Consider the following 15397-nt stretch of genomic DNA (forward strand, 5'->3'; position numbering starts at 1 on the left):
CTCCCTCCAATTGCCACCAAAAACCCAAAAAATCTTTAAATCAACCCCCCTTATCAATTTACTAGCCTAATATCTTTGATCCTAATTGGTCAGCTTATTATATTATAAGATCTATCAAATCTGACCCGAGAGAGCCTTCTCATACCTCGTAGGGCTAGCTACGAGGTGAAATGGTTTGATGTAGCCTTGAGAGTTTGTCTATCTCAGCCTAGGTGAATTCCAAGCGCTAACATATTGGCGACCATACTGGGGAAGAACATCTAAATCTTTGCTCATTGAGGTGTGTGTTTCATAAGTCTTAGACGGAGCCTGAAGTTACGCCAGAAGCCTTTGAAAACGCTCTTGTTTTACATCAGCGTTAGTAGATAAACGCTGCTTCAGTCTATCTCCGTGGGATTTGTGAACATAGCGCTTCACTGACATCTTTATCCCAGTATCATTATGGACTCTAAGCTTCAGATGATAAGTTAAGAGTTTCCATTTGGCTGAGTGGTTTTTCCTTTCCTCGTTTATTTGTATTTACAAGCTGGCTTCTGATTCAAAATTGATTGTTAGATCTAATTCATCGCCTGCTGTAATAAAATATTTTGAAGATCTTGATTTCGACGAGGATTTTGAATTGTCATTGTTTAAATCTAAATCTGAAAGTGCACTCGATACTTTGGTTCTTGATCCTGACTTTGCAGCTGTGATTGACCTCGAAAGGCATAACAAAGTGGTTGAATCTTATATTTTGCAGCATCTTCAAAGTAGTATACATGCTTCAACTCTTGTTGATTTTATTGAAAACATATCTGATCATATTGGGTCTACTATTGATCAAGCTGAAAATCTTCAAACTTCCCTCACGGCTCATCGAGCTTCTTTCCCTCCTTTCATCTCTATTTCACCTGTTTCGCCTATAGTTACACTTCCCGATACCCCTGTTGGTTCACCTCCATCTACACCTCAAACTCCATCATCACCTTTATCTCCGCCAACATCCCTTCCCCTTATCACAACCCCTGTTATTATACTTCCACCTCCTCCTCATCATACTCCTTCTACTCCTCCACCTCCCCCGCCTAGAGCCATGGCTGCCCGATTTGCTCCCCTTGTTCTCCCTGCAAACCTTCATGACATGCCAGCTGACTACCAGAGCAAGATACCAATGTTTGATGGCACTCCACAGAGTGTCTCAGCTCAGCAGCATGTTGACCGGATGACTACCGTTTTTGATCTGTATGAATTGGATGAGGAAGATGTTACCATGAGGTTGTTCGTTCAGACTTTTGGAGGAGAGGTCCGGAAATGGTTCAGAGGGTTGAGAGCAAATAGTATTGTTTCTTTGGAAGCACTTCAAACACAATTCTTGGACAGATGGGAAATCAGAAAGGATCCGCTGCAAATCAATGCCGAATATAACAACCTTAAGAGAAATCCGGGTGAGTCCGTTCAAGACTACATCATAAGATTTAATGCAGTGTATAATGCTATACCAGATGATCTTAAGCCTTCTCGAAAATCTGCCTTGCTCAAGTTCCCGGATGGTTTCGATCCGGAGATGGCCTACTCACTGCGGGACCGAGATCCTCCTACTTTGGAGGAAATGCAGAAAATTGCAGTCAGTGTGGAGGCTAATTTGAATGACAAAAGGGCAAGAATGAAGGCGGAAAAGAAGGTCACAATCAAAGAGGAGGTAGCATCCACTTCTCAAGTTATTCGGAAAATGGAAGAGATGTCAAAGGCACTCCAAAATCTCAGTCTTGGCAAACCGGAACCACAAGTTCGAAATCCGAACTTTAGAGGCCAACAACAGCAGCCCCAATATAGGATAAAACAGCAGGAGCCACGAGGACAAGAGGCAGCAGTACAGCAACCGATCCAACCCCCATTTCAGCAAAACTATGTCACTCAAGAATCTGAAGATGAGGGTGAAGGTCCCGGTGAAGAAAATCATTTTTTCACTCCCGATGACATGCCCACTTACATCACAGAAGAAGACGAGCTGGTAAGTAATGCTTATGCACCTCAAGATGAGCATTACATTCTATCTAATGATGTGGCACTTCAAGATGAGTCTGAGGAATATCAAAGAGGTTATCTAAATGCCTTATCAGCTCAACAAGGCAAAGAGAGACAGCTGAGAAACCGAACAGTACCTATACATCCACTTCAAAAGAAGGCAGAAAATGCAGCAAAGAATGGTGCTGCTGTTCCGCAAAGAAAAGGTAAAGAAATCATGGATTCTTCATCAGCCCCAACAGCTCCAGCAAACAAGATGGATCAGCCATCAAATGTACCTAAAGATAGAGCAGAAAAAAGAGATAATCCGGCCAAAGAAAGTGAAAGAAGTCAAGTGTTCAGCATTGAGAATGAAGTCTCAAAATTGAAATTGTCCATTCCACTTACTGAAGTCATGAAGAACACTACTTACAGAGCACAAATTTCTAAGATGTTCAATACTGATCCAATGTTAGATGCGGTTAATGTGGAGGATGATCAGCCGGAATTGATCTTTGGGCCAGCTCTCAATGGTGAGTCACCGGAAAGCGATGTCCCGCCATTCTATATCAGCTTGAGAATTCATGATTATGTGCTTCATAATGCTATGTTCGATTCGGGAGCATCACACAATTTAATGCCCAAGGCAATAATGGAGAAGTTGGGACTTGATATAACTCGTAACTACCATGATCTATACTCATTTGATTCCAGCCGAGTTAGATGCATCGGTCTGATTAAAGATTTAGTTGTTAGCTTGGATCAAATTCCCGCAAAGAATCTCTTGATGGATGTGGTAGTAGCGGACATTCCGCCAAGGTTTGGCATGCTTCTTTCAAGGTCATGGGGATCAAAACTCAAAGGCACTTTACAGCTGGACTTTTCATATGCCACTATTCCGGTGTTTGGACAAATGAGGAAAGTCTATCGAGAGCAAAAGATGAAGTATATGATTACAAGCAAGGAAAAACCGGTAAATCATCCTGTAAACTATGTACAGACAGATCTAGAGTCCTATGTTTTATTTGCTGATAGTTTTAATGAAGTAAATAGTCAATTAGTTCAGATAGAAGATATCTCAGGCATTGCTGAAGATGTTAGAGAAGTATTGAGAACGGAAAGCAAAGAAAAGGCTGCTGTCATAAAGTCAATTGCTGAGATAAATGGACAGCAAGTCATGACTGAAACAACATCACAAGTACAGCCCTTGGATGATGATGAAGATGGTCTTTGGACCATGGATTTCGACGGGGCAGTGGGCAGCGATGGAGCAGGCATTGGCGTATGGATCCGCAGCCCATTTTCAGTCTCTAAACAAGTTCCAATTAAGGTACAAGTTTGCTCTTATAAATTGGCTTTTGATTGTTCAAATAATGAAGCTGAATATGAGGCCCTTATAGCTGGTTTGAAAATCCTCCGGAAATTAAAAGCAAAGAAGATAGCAATTTATGGCGACTCCGAGTTAGTGATCAAACAAGTAAAGGGGGAATTTCAAGCTAAACATCCTCGTATGCGGGCTTATCGCAATGCTGTTCTAGATATTTTGAAGTGGTTTTCAGAGCATACTTTAACATGCATACCCCGGATACAAAATGGAGTTGCCGATGCTTTGGCTAAGGCAGCAAGCAATTTAAAGATACCAATGAATTCGAGTAACAAGTTTGAAATCTATGTAAAACACCGCCCCACAATCCCGGACAACCAAAGGAATTGGCAAGTCTTTCAGGATGATGAGGAAATCAAAGACTTCTTGCATGGAGAAGGAAAGTTTGAAGAAATCTCAATTGACATGGAGCCTGAAGGAATAAATCAAATGGATGTTTTGCAGCTGAAAGACAATCATATTCCAAAGGGACTGATTCCTTTAGAAGAGCTTTTTGATCAAGACGATGTGGCTCGCAAGCCAACTTTGATGCCAACCGAAGAAGGTGTGGAAGATGTCAACCTTGGGACAGTGGAACATCCAAAGATGGTGAAATTATCGAAGGCCCTGCCACCCAAGGTAAGGAATCAATACATTAGATTGCTGTCATCATTTACTAATGTATTCGCTTGGGATTATTCAGATCTAAAGACTTATGATACAAGCATAATTCAACACACTATTCCAATCAAACAAAATCAGAAACCTTTTCGGCAGAAGTTGCAGAGGATCAATCCCAAGTTGTTGCCCTTGATTGAAAAAGAGGTAAATAGACTTTATCAATCCGGAATTATAGTTCCCGTTCGCTTTTCAGATTGGATTTCTAATCTAGTGCCAGTGAGGAAGAAAACCGGTGAGATTCGGTTATGCATAGATTTTAGAAATTTGAACAAGGTATCTCTCAAAGATAACTATCCGCTGCCAAAGATGGATCACATATTGCAGCGAGTAGTAGGTGCCTCCAAGATGTCATTGTTGGATGGATACTCCGGCTACAATCAGATCCTGGTCCATGAGGATGACCGTGATAAGACAGCCTTCACTACACCTTGGGGAACATTTCATTATGCTAAAATGCCTTTTGGTTTAAAGAATGCAGGTGCAACATTTCAGCGAGCTATGGACATGGCTTTTGCCAATGAAAAGGACATATTTTTAGTTGTTTATCTTGATGACTTAACGGTATTTTCTAAATCCGATGAGGAGCATCTTTTTCATTTGACGAAAGTTTTTCAAAAATGCAGAAAATATGGCATCTCTTTAAATCCAAAAAAGAGTCTCTTCGCCATGAGTGAAGGTAAATTGTTGGGACATATCATTTCCAAAGATGGTATACGTATTGATCCCGCAAGAGTGGAGGCAATTCAGCAGCTAGAACAGCCCCGAAACAAGAAGGAGATACAATCTTTTAATGGTAAATTGAATTTTCTGCGTCGCTTCATTCCTAATCTTGCAGAGCACTTAAGAGAAATGACTAACATGCTTCGGAAGGACAGCGAGATCAAATGGACTGAGGAGGCAGTCAAATCCTTCAACTTAATCAAGGTAATCTTGTCTTCAGCCCCGACCTTAATCAGCCCTGATTATACTCAGGATTTCATATTGTTTTCTTTCGCTTCCGAGCATACACTAGCAGCAGTTTTGATGCAAAAAAGAGAGGGTGTTGAAAGGCCAATTGCATTTTTCAGTCGGATCATTAGAGATGGGGCATTAAACTATAACATCATTGAGAAACAAGCGCTGGCCCTGATTAAAGCATTGAAAGATTTCCGGGTTTATATTCTTCATTCTCATGTCTTAGCTTATGTTCCTAGTGCAGCGGTAAAGGATGTCTTGGTACAAACAGAGCCGGAAGGTAGGAGAGGCAAGTGGATTGCTGCTCTCTTGGAGTATGATGTTGAAATCAAGCCAACCAAGCTGGTTAAAGGACAAGGACTTGCTAAACTAATGGCTGAAACAAACCTACATGCGCTTGACATCAACTTGATTGCAGCCTTGTCCGATGGTGAAGGAGAAAATTCAGCGGTTCAGGTATCAGACATTTTCATTAATTCTCCTTGGTATACTGATATAGTATATGTACTTCAGAATGTGTCCGCGCCTCCTGGAATGTCAAAGAACAAAGCAAGGACTTTGAAATTGAAGGCCGCTAAATTTTGCATCATGAAATCAGCATTGTATTGGAAAGATCCCGGAGGCATCCTACTGAATTGTTTGGTTGAAGAAGAAGCGAAAACAACGGTAGAAGACTTCCATAAAGGTGATTGTGGAGGTCATTTATTTTGGAAAACTACAGCCAACAAGATTTTGAGAGCTGGTTTCTATTGGCCATCCCTTTTTTCTGATGTATACAAAGCGGTGAAGAGCTGCCATGAGTGCCAAATATTTCAAGGGAAACAAAGATTGCAGCCATTGCCACTCAAGCCGGTGGAAATTAGTGCGCCTTTTCAGCAGTGGGGCCTTGATTTCATTGGTGAAATACACCCAGCTTCATCCGGGCAGCATAGATGGATTTTGACTGCTACCGACTACTTCACCAAGTGGATAGAAGCAGTTCCTACTCGACAGGCCACAGACTCGGTAATTATCTCCTTTCTTGAAACTAATATCTTGTCCCGTTTTGGCTGTCCATTCAAATTGATCACGGATAATGCAGCTGCTTTCAAGTCAAATAAGATGGTGGATTTTTGTTATAAGTACAATATCAGTTTGGGTCACTCCACCGCTTATCATCCGCAAGGTAATGGGCTGGCCGAATCATCAAATAAATCACTAGTAAACATTATCAAAAAGATGCTGGAGATCAACAAGAAAAGTTGGCACAAGAAGTTGGTCAATGCACTGTGGGCTGATCGGGTGAGCCAAAAGAGATCAATAGGAATGTCGCCATTTGAGATTGTTTACGGGGTTGATGCAGTTTTTCCTACATCACTTAGTGTACCAGTCGCAAAGTTAATCCAAGAAACGGGAGAAGACATGGATCCAATGCAACGGAGAATCAGTCAAATGGTCCACCTACAGCAGACAAGGGAAGAAGTCCTCCAAAACTCTTTGAAGCTGCAAGAACGTATCAAGAAGATTTATGATAAGAAGGCAAAATCAGAAAATTTTCAACTAGAAGATGTTGTTTTGAGATGGGATGCTCGAAACGAGGACAAAGGTAAACACGGTAAGTTTGATAATCTGTGGAAAGGTCCTTTTAAGATTGCTGCATATCGTGGTCCTAATGCTTTCCTTCTTAAGGAGTTGAATGGCGATGAATGTCCCGGTGGGTCGGTGAATGGCCGGCTTCTCAAGAGATATCATGTTTGAACAATGCTGCTCTAAATCATCTTCATTGTACATATCATTTTACTTTACTACAGCAAGCGTGAACTGATCTTTCATTCTTGGTTTGGGGCCCGAAGTGAAGGCTATAATTCCAAGCATGAAGATTGGTTGGTGTGGGATTTCAGTTTGTTTATTTTCTGCAAAAAGTCAGTTTGTTTGAGTCATAGTCCTTTCAAAGTTTTCAGTTTATAGTCAAGTCAAATAAAGTCTTTTTGAGTTGGTTATTTTTTCTATTAGTTGACTCCATTGCCCAATGAATAAAGCACTGGTCTGCTCTCCCAAGAGGTCTGAGGTTCTTGGCACCTCCAAGGAGCTACCATCCCCATTGGAGCCAATGTTAGTGTCGGTCTTGAGCCCTCCATCAGTGATCAATAACTCTTTGCATATGCATTTATAGGTGTCTCATCAGTGTCAGTTTTGCATCCCGCTAGGCATGCCATAACACTGAATGGAGGAGCTGGTCTTTGTCTTCTTGGCTTTGCTGGATCAGGTCATACAACAATATAATTGAGTCAGGCTTGTTCTTGTTTTTGTCTTAAAGTCCCATGGTCTTAGGTTTAGGGTTTTGAGTCAAAATCATTTTAAGGTCATGAGTCATGGTCAGTAAGTGCCCAGCAAGCCGGAAGGAGTTTTGTACATATGTTTCATTGTCATCTTCTTCAGCTACAGCTCATTTTATGCCTTGGATTTAAAAACACTGTTTTTAATTACAAGGTCATGTGGATTTTGAAAAAACAAAGAAATTTTCAAAAATTTGTAAAAGTGCCGGCAACAACCCTGGTTCCTTCGCTACAGTCCATCAGGCGGTCAACCTGCAAGAAGAACGGAGTTAAACGCATCAAAAAGCTCATTCCAGGACAAAAAGACTCTAAAATAGTGTTAAAGAGAATACAAAGGTTTAAACATTATAAAGTGGGTTTTTAAAGTCAATTTTTTTTTTAAATATGAGCCTATAAAAGCAAATTCCCTCTTGAAAGGTCTTCATTGTGCATTTGGAGCAAGAAATTACAAGCAAAAGGCGATTAGAGGGCGGAATTGGGCAAATTGCAGAAGTTTCAGTCTTTTGGAGGCTGCGCGACCAAACGGAGGGGCGCGACCAAAAAAAGGCCAACGCGCTGTGTTAAATTACACAGGCGCGACCAAACGGAGGGGTGAGACCAAACTGGCAGCTTGCGCGACCAAAAAGTCTGCCCGCCCTAAAAACTCTCCCAAACGCTCAAATTCACTCAAATTCACTCCAATTTTTAAAGGTATGCCTCCTCCACGTTTTGTGTAATGGTGTTGGGGTTGCAAAAGAAGATTATGGTCATGATTTTATGTAAGGAAATCCATAGAAAATAGGTTAAAATGACTTGATGTTTTTGCATGCTAATGTTAGGTAGTATGTTTGTTTTTCAAGGCAATTTTTTCCTTAGTCCCTCCATTCATTTTCCCAATATAAAATCACAGGTGTTAGGATGTCATTTTTATTAATCTCATTTGCAAAGAAAATACTCAAAACCTACCCCAAATTCCATGAAACCCTAACCCCTCCTGAACCCTATTCCAAACCCTGTTTCTACCATGTATCATGCTCTAACCCTAAGCACTACTACACACAGCAATTCATGTATAAAAACACAGCAAAATGAAAAAGAAACATTATAAAAAAAAAAAAACAAATAAAAAGTGATGACAAGGCATGCACTCAAAAAATTGTAAAAACAGTGAAATATTCCATTTTGCATAGCCTCAAAAAAAAAATAAAAAAAAATAAAGAAAATGTCATCTTGTTGTATGATGTCAAGGACTTGAAAGCTGAATAAAGTCATGACAAAATTCATTTAAATGTACAGCTGCATAGTTATCAAAAGAAGCAGTCTTGCTGTGTTAGGGTTTTGTATTAGCATGGTTTTCATCCCCTTTCTCAAAACTCTGTTTTTCCCTACCTATTTCCCTATGTAAACCCCAATTCAATTGCTTGTCCCTTCAGTTAAACTCCCTAGGCAATTGAATGTCCCTCCCTATGATCAAAGCACACAGTCAAACCCTAATTCCCCATGGTAAAAGCATGATGAAGCTGCCACTGTCCTAAATGAATTGCTGTTACAAAAATTAGTTGGCAGTGATTATTAAAAGGGTTTCACTGTCCCCCCAAACCTAATTCCTAATATCCTCTCTTTTCCCTAATTCCCAAGTTATCAATTCCCTCTCCCTTCCATTGTAACATGATCACAGCAATCCCCTTCCCTTCTTCTTACAATCTAATACCCAAAATCCCTGTTTCATATTAGCATCAAATGGTCATTTCAAAATGTGGAAAAAACAGAGTATGCTCATGAAAGATATTTGAAGACAAAATATAAAAGCAGCAGCCTGTTAAATGTTTATGATTGATGCTACCCTATTCCCTTATACTTTCATTCCCTCCATGATGAAAATCTATATTGTCCTTTCCCTTGGTGATCATAAAACATATTTCCCTAATACAGTATTCATTTGCAAATGATGAAAGATGGAATGACATGTTTAGCATTATGTGATGTTTTCCTTCAGAATTCCCTGCTTATATATATATTTTTTCCCTTTCCTATATGTAAATTCCCTCCCCTAACATATCCCTCATGATGTTTCCCCTTGAAAACAGCATACTTCACAGCATTTTGCAGGCAGGGCAGCGGTCATTTTGACTTATTTATTCCACCTTGCTCAATAACACCATGTCAACCACTGAGACTAATGAGCAAGGTGATGACCGATCATCATCTACTGAGATTGAGATACAGCAGAGGCCTCGTAGGGGAGGCAAGGGTGGTCACCACAGGAGGGAAGAGCCCACATCATTGACATAGTTGCAGGCTTGCCCATTGGCAGTGTCTTGTTTTCAGCATATGGCTTGTTTTCAGTTTTGTGAGAGGCTGTCACACATCCAGCATCACAGAGACTTGGCCCGGTTGTTTGTCCTCCATCTCCATGACAGGCAGGTCACCCTTGCAGGGGTGAATTTTGTGTTTTCTCCAGAGGCTATCACAGATGCTACCGGGATACCCAATGTGGGTGAGGTGTGGCCGAAGCGCAAGTGGGTGGACCTGGTATACTATGAGCCATATGTTAGGCCTGCCCATGTGCATCACTTGACAAGGAACTTTCCTATCATGTTCCTCCGAGCAGAGTATATAGACACCATGAGACTCATTATGCACTACTTCACATGCGAGGGGAGATTCTCACGAGTATTTTCTTGTCATATCCGCATGATGATGCACTTCACCAGAGTGAGGATGATGAACATTTCGGCATTCTTATTTCATGACATTCAGAGGATAGCCACTACCTTTCGGAGACAGACTCCAGTACAGCAGCTCCGGAGCCTATGCCATCATGGTCTTATTCAGTTAATAGTTTCCCATCAGCTGAGCCAGCAGGGCATCCCTTGGGCGGATTTCATCTCCCGAGATGTTTTCACACAGCCACATTCAGGGCCTAAGGCAGTTCATGAGGAGGGAGGGCCATCACATCAGCCCGAGACCAGCATCCCGAGACACATGGCTTCTTCTCCTCGGGTCACATATCAGAGAGGTCACAGGACCTTATTTGCAGCAGCCCGACGAGTACTTTCTCTACAGCTAGTGGAAGAGGTCTCGTCTTCATCATCAGAGCAGCGAGTGTTATCTCCACACCAGGTGGAAGGGGCCTCGCTTTCTTCATCGGCACAGGCAGTACGAGAGGGCAAGCAGCCCATGGTTGAGGATGAGGCAGTTGGCGAGGCACATGATGATTTCACTGGTCGTGATGCTCATTCTCCTTCCTCTTCAGATTTCTATGAGCTCAAGGAAGAGAACCTTGTGTTGCAGCGGAAGCTTGAGATGGCTCAGTGGACTATCACTTATTTAGAGCAGCGGACCAAACAGCTGGAGACCGAGAAGGAGTTGGATGAGTTATGGAGGATGCGATTTGACCGAGTCATCAATCGCAGGAGGCCTGGGGACCCACTGCCCATGGATAGAGAGTTATTGCTCATCCGAGCAAATTGGCGCTTGGAGGGACTGTTAGACAAGGCAAACCGTGACAACAAGCTGCTCTGGAACATGAAGACACACTACTGGGCAAGATTACATGTTTGCAAGGCGAGAATGAAAATTCTCCAAAGAGAGCTGTCAGAGGCCCGGAAGAAGAAGAAAAGGACAAATCCACTCCGCATCTTGGCTGAGGCATCCCTCACTCATCATGGTACTGATCAGCCTTGATCTAGCATCAAAATCTGAAAATTTTGAGAATTTTGGAGCATTTTGCAAATTTTTGGTAAAATTACAGGTTTTGCCCACGGTTTGGTCTCACCCCGGGTGAGACCATTTTGAAGGGCTGCTCAGAATTTTGAAAACTTGGCATTTTTGGAAAGGGCATGCAAAAAGAAAAATTACCAGTACTTGGGGGCAGCCTAATTTTGAGTTTTGAGCCTCCAAAAGCTCAAAATACACCTTAAAAATGACTTTCTGCCCACTTTTTGAGTTGCAGAAAGTGACCTTGGGAGAAATGGTTTTTGAGGGGTCAAATCAACACCAAATCCAGAAATTCCACTTGGGATGGAAAGTAGACAGGCCAAGCTTTCCAATGAGCCATCTTGCACCTGATTTGGATCAGTGGAACCCACTCAAAAGTAGCTGCAAAGGGGCGCGACCAGAACTTCCAGGGGCGCGACCAAAACCTCCAGATTTGCCAATTTTTGACTAGTTCGGCCAGAAAAGCACTATTTTCACTTTGGTTGACTATTTGAGCATGTAAATGATGGATTATTGTGTAAATTTCATGGCATTAGATACTTTTACTCTTCTTTACCACTTCTAGAAGCTTCTTTGATGTAAATAGTGAATATTTAATGCATAGATAAGCTTCCTAAGTTTTAGAGGTAAGTTGTTGAGCTGGCCTATTATCTAGTGACTGATTTAGAATTAGTTGCAACAGCTCCTAGGAAGCTGAGCTCGACCCCTAGAGGTGGGGAAAGAGGTTTGAACTTCTATATTATGCCTTCTCTTTCTCATTTTGATGGTTGGACTCTAGAGGGAGAAGTGCTATTGTATTTTTGACTTGTATTTTCTGCAATTTGAGGAAAAGGAAGGCCAGGGTTTTGCAGACTTCATTGTGGATTCTTGTGGATTATTATGTTGATGGTGTGTCTCCTACTGTTATTGTAAGTGTGTTTATGTGTTCCATTTCTTGATCTCTTGCTGCTATTTAAACAAAAGAAGTGATAAAGTTTGAATTCATGCATGCCATGCTCAGCTTTCAATTTTGTTTAAAATTTATGTTTTCCACTGTCTAGAGAGGATTCGAATTCATTGTTTGCCCTCTTTAGCCTCTTTTCTTTCTTCCCTGATCATCTCTTTCAGTTAAAGGCATCAGCATAGACTCCTACCTTGCCCCAAAGACCCACATGCAAAAACTGAGCTCAATCCCCGCACCCTAAATTGCACTCCCTCCAATTGCCACCAAAAACCCAAAAAATCTTTAAATCAACCCCCCTTATCAATTTACTAGCCTAATATCTTTGATCCTAATTGGTCAGCTTATTATATTATAAGATCTATCAAATCTGACCCGAGAGAGCCTTCTCATACCTCGTAGGGCTAGCTACGAGGTGAAATGGTTTGATGTAGCCTTGAGAGTTTGTCTATCTCAGCCTAGGTGAATTCCAAGCGCTAACACAACCTTCGCAACAAACCAAAACTTATCCGGGTCCTCACTTCCCAAGCCGTTGAAAATGCAAAACTTCATGGTATTCAACATATTGAACGGCGACGGAGGTGGTGGTGGTGCGGGTGAAGGTGTATGTTGTGGAGGTGAAGGTGGATGTGGTGTGAGCGGATGAGGTATTCACGAAAAACCTTGCTTTATCAATTGTAAAGCGCTTCGCGGTGAGGCCTATACCGCTCCCTCGTCATCACTCAAAGGAGGTTCTATCAATGGGCTGTATTCAGGATCTGCTCTCTCCGAATTTCTAAAGAATCATTCACTTCGCGTAGATCCAAACATCAAGGCAATGGCATAACCCATTTTTCACACAAGATCATCTTAATCCAAGTATTCAAATATCTCAAGTACTTACCTCACGGTCCTTTGAAGAAGTTTCGCTTTGCTTCACTATAACTGACTGAGGTGTCGACAGCGAACTCTGTAACAAATCCTCCAATGAATCGATCAAGCCAATGATCAACAGCGTGCCCGATCTTATCTTCAGAAGCTTCCAACCTTCGCACTAGCTCCATGGTCCACACTATTGGACCATCAAGCCTCCACCTTCCTTGGCCATTTGCCAATTTAGCGATCCACTCATACAATTCGATCAGGAAGGTGTAGAAGAAAATTTTGTGTATCTCTATGTACATATATATGTCCAACCACTGTTCTTTTGTTAGGCGTGGATTTCTGCTCTCGTATGCCGTGAATTCATGGATTTTTCTATCCAACCACTTCTCAATTTCTTTCTTTGTCGGATTCCAGTGATGCAACATCACACATCTCTTTATGCAGATCCCGGTCCCAGCAACAAAACCATTTTATGGCTTAGTGGGTCCTGACCCAAGTTCAGAGTTAGTTGTAACAAACAAATCCCTACACTACTGGCCCTTTCAGCATCAATATGAGGAGCGTGGATTGAAGTCTCACCCGGAGCAGTATGGGGGGATGCTGGAACCAAGTTTCTGCACCCAGAGATCATTTTGATGTCATTTTATGCCTTAAATATGCCTTCACATAGATCGATAAGCCTTCAGGGCTTATCGATTCAACTTCCTTTAACCAACCTCTAGACCTCCGCGAAGGTCTACGACTGGATTTTGTGGACCCTAAATAGGTAAATTAGCTACTTACGCACATCAAAGATTACACCAAATATTTACTTAGATCTGCTTAAGTCTTTGATAACTTTAATGTACAACGATATAATCTTCGCGTAAACCCTTAATGTCAATTTCGTTCACATAATAATATAGATCCATTAAAGTTGCGCATCAATACAACATTATTTCATAAGCCCATCATTCATTAAAGCATAAAGCACACTCATACATAACAAAAGAAAATAGATGAAACACAGGAATTTCTGTAATAATCTTCTTTATTAATATTCAGTTCAACTTACAGACTCAAGACTTCCCTGTGCACTCAGTTGCAGGGGTCCACACACTCAGCTGTGGACTCTACTTTAGACCTCTGTGCACACAGCTGCAGAGCATTTTTCCTCCTCTAAGACCTCTATGATCTTCCCTCTATTGACCCATTACATTCGTTTTCATCATCTATATCTTCCTGCCTTAAACTCTCTAAAACACACCTATTTATACAATCCCATGGTTCGCAGACCATGGGTAGTTCTTCAAAAAGTCGAGTTACCTTACATAAAAGAGGGTAAAACCCTTTTTGACTCTTTAATTATCTATGAGCTCTGCAACCACAATTTGCAGAGACTTTACATTCCTTTACATAAAACTTTGGGCTTTTGCCCCAAAATTGACACAGGGGACCCCATCCCAATATCTCAACATTTAGAACCTGTCTTTTCCATACTATCTATGGTCAAATTCTCATTTTTCTCCACTTTGGACTGAGGTTTAGGGTTGGTAGAAACCCTCCTCTGGATTTTCCTAGTTTTTTTAACCTCTTCTTCTTCTGTGATTTCCACAAAATGATTTCTCACAAGGAAACCTTGCCAATTATCACAATTAATCTTCAATTTTGCTTCTACAAGTATTTTTATCAGTCCATGATGATATAAGGAACGATCTATATTTCTAGAGTCCCTCTAGATGTTGAACGCCATCTTTTGTAAGCTCCACATAAGATAATAAGGCGAATTGAGTTCTTTTCCTTTGATAAAATTCATTAAAAGTATAGCATGGTAGAAGAGTAAGGTTCCATACCTCCCTTCATAGGTAAGGATTTTTTGTAACACCAACAATAGATTTTTCCATTTAGACTTTATTGCAGACACAAGAATAATTTCCTTGAAGGCCGAGAGGTCAATACCTGGATTATGAAGAAAGGACATCTAGTGTTCATCTTTCAACCTATGGTTTTTAAACCAAATTTCACCATTCCTCCAAAGTTCAATTACCTCAACAATGAAGTACTCAATTAATTTCAGCTTAATGTCCCCGATTTCTGCCTTTACTCCATCAAAGGCCTAGGTGAATGCTATGGTTACCTCAATTTCATGCCCATTAAATTTCTTAAAGAACCTAAGCGATCCCACCTTCTAAAGTTGTCCTCGAACTTGAGGGCAATAACTCAAGAAATTCACTCCCATAGGTTCATGACGAGCAATAAACCCCATCATTGTGAAGCGTTTCACCTAAAAATTGTCTCTTTTGATAGTGTTTCAAAGGATAAATGAACAACAAACTAGGTAAAAATTGTTAATGGTGAGGTTAAAACGATATGAATGACTTAAGGTGGTAGTATTGGAGTAGGATTATCCTTTGTAACTCATTATTACCCACAATTTACTTAGATCTGATCCATTAATATCATCATGGATATTGGGATTCAAGTTATTTATATGCAACAAGGAGAATTTTAGTTATGATGGAATTACATAAGAGGAGTGTGAAATGATAGGGTATGGGTTATAATTAAAGTGATTAAATAAATGTAGGTCATTGATTTAGAAGTCCATCTAGTTGTAAT

This window comes from Pinus tabuliformis, chromosome 1_2, assembly GCF_031772625.1.
Source record: "Pinus tabuliformis cultivar Carrire ecotype Pingquan chromosome 1_2, CPIR1, whole genome shotgun sequence".
Classification (NCBI taxonomy): Eukaryota; Viridiplantae; Streptophyta; class Pinopsida; order Pinales; family Pinaceae; genus Pinus; species Pinus tabuliformis.